A 2,826-nucleotide genomic window follows, 5' to 3' on the forward strand; every position below is an offset into this window, starting at 1 on the left:
AATCAGCTGGATGTAAAGCTAAGTAAATAAAATGTGAAGCTGCACTATGAATAACCCTCCCATATTACAAGATCATATTAGAAGCTATGAACTCTACTGCTGAAGTAACCCTGCAGCATATTCAGTGTGTGTGTATTAAAAACAAAAACAATAAAACCACAAAAAAATAAAACAAGACAAAAGCAATTCTGTATAAATTCCCTCTTCGTAGTAATCTGATCATAGATATGCTTTCATCTTTCCGCCTTTCTCTGGACGTTACCACCGGCCATACAACACAGTAAATAATTGTTAAGTAACAAAAATAGCGAACAATATTAAAATACGCACACCCAGATAAAAATCATCAGACACACATCATATGATGCTTATTGGAGACTACTCTGACAGAGAGAAAACTAAAAGCAGTCTGAATTGCCAACATACCAGGGGACACAGGCTGGACCTGATGGTCAAATGTCCTCTAAAATCAGATGAAGTCAGGCTTGAGGAGCAGTGCAGGCCGGTGCTTTGGCGTAAATAACAAAAACCCTAAAAAAACAGATACATAAATCATCAGTATAAATGATCTGTGAACAACAAAGCATGAGTAGCATTCAAAAATGCAATATTCATGCACACACGTTCCAAAAATCACGCACTTACAAACACGTGGTGGTCCATGCACACCCTTACAGTAAGACACAAACGGCCATAAAAACTACAGGCAGCAAAGCAACAATTCAGAGAAAGTAACGAGGAAAAAAAAATCTAAATAACACCCGAAAGTGAACTGATAATGTCCCCTCGTTCACTCCCAGTTACGCCCTCATAACCCGCTGTCCGGTCCCTATTTTCCAGGGTACAAAACCTCAAATAGCCTTTGAAAAAAAATGGTACGGCAAGAGAGAAATGGCAAAAGGTTGAATGCGGTGAGATGTGGATGAGGAGGAGGCGCAGCGCAGGGCTGGCTACAGAGAAAGTGGAATTTGTGACCAAGCAAAGGGTGGTGTTTTCTTTTTTTCTTCCTTTCTTTTTTTTTTTTTTTGATGCTTCATTCTGCTTGGCTTTTTTGGATCCCAGCAGGATCCTTGGCTTCAGCTCTGTCTTTTCTTAGTGCTGCCAAAATCTGGACATATCCCTTTGTCTTAAATTCTGTTACACGAAATTAGTCTGAGGGATGGGCAAAAGATATAACTGAACAGAGACGAGAGCCAAATAATCTGTCAACAAAAGTGGAGCAAAAGTTGTTAAAGAAAACTCTAAAGAGGAGAGGAGCTCCGCAAATAAAAAAAAAAAAAAAAATCACGATGGATACAGGTTTTTGGTTGCCTCTCGGTTTTTTTGTTGTTTTTTTTTTTTTTGTCCTGCAAACAGATTATTTCCGAAGTGCAACAGCCGAAACGTCTCCAATGCTATGCCACGTAATGAGAGAGGGAGAGAGAAAGCAGCCACTTTTTCCCTTTCCAAAATGGCTGAGGGCTGAGAGAAAGCAGCTCCGAGCAGAGAGGAAGAGAGGTGCACCCCGTCCTGCTCGGAGGAGGGCTGGGCGATTGAGCCAGCATCGCTCCCTCGTTTCCCCCTTCTTATTTATGCCTCCTTTCAGAGGGAACGAATGGCGTACAACCGTGTTGTTGTGAATCCATTAGAAACTGTACTTGGCCTACCAGCCAGGAGAGGCTGCAACTGCATTAGCATGTAAGACTTTCAACAGGAATCTCCCATTTTCGTGAAGATATTTTAAAAAATCTTATACTTTTATCATTAATCTAGTTCAATATTAATTTTATCATCAGCATGCAAGTCAAATTAAGGTGTCATTCATAAGCCTGTAGAATCTTTTTTTTTTTTTTGCATTGCAACACGTTTTCCAATTTTGAAATCTGAAACGCGCTTTTTGTTTAATTCTCTGTTCAGTAAAGTGATATGCATGTTTTTGTCATATTTTGATCTCAGCATGAATCACATTTATTGGAAGCACAGATTTAGCTGAATGTGGTTTCTCTCTGACGTCACATGACTACAGTACGTGGCGAAGCAGCTTCACTGCTGCAGTCATCCATGCTTCTCTTCAGAGCATCTCAAGGCTATAACCATCGGCCGACTCTAATCATTGTCTGCTTTCTTTGCCTTGATCCCTGAGAAGACGTTCAGATTCAGCATAGTCCAACAACTGCCGTCAGCTGGATGATTGAAAATGTCACAAATATTAGAAAAATAAATAAAAAACAAACAGTATCCTTTTTTCCAGAAGGAAACCAGAATCACAGCTTTAAGAAATCAATCTTAATTCACCTTTAAATTGAAAAGGTGACCTCTTGACAAACACACTTTACAAATATTTAATCAAACCCTACATGTTTTTGTTTTTCATTTAAAATACAGTAAAAATACCTGACAGCACAATACACTTTGATGAAACAGAAATCCTACATATTTCCACTTTGTTAAATTGGTGCACACTTGAGGTAAGCCAAAGTTTCAGTCAGAGCAGCATTTCTTCCTTCACTATGCAGTTCAAGTGCCTTCACTGAGGCAGCCACTCCTCTTAAGTATCCTTAAGACATAAAAAACTAGAACAGGCCGTACAGTAGCCCGATTTGGCACAGACATTTTTAGCCTCTGACAAATAAGTGAACTTGCAAACAGATACATGAACAATTACAAGTTGCACAAGAAGCTGCATATTAAAACAAAAACACCCGTCCACCCATTAGCTTATTGGTGTTTATTAAATAAGGAAAAACGCTGGATTCAGGATGTTATGCACCGAGGATACCAGTTCTGCCACAGCATGCCAATAGGCTGCTGTCTGCTCCCTGGCCACCACTTGAATCTAAATGAACA

This window comes from Poeciliopsis prolifica, unplaced genomic scaffold, assembly GCF_027474105.1.
Source record: "Poeciliopsis prolifica strain line A6 unplaced genomic scaffold, Auburn_PproV2 SCAFFOLD019, whole genome shotgun sequence".
NCBI lineage: Eukaryota > Metazoa > Chordata > Actinopteri > Cyprinodontiformes > Poeciliidae > Poeciliopsis > Poeciliopsis prolifica.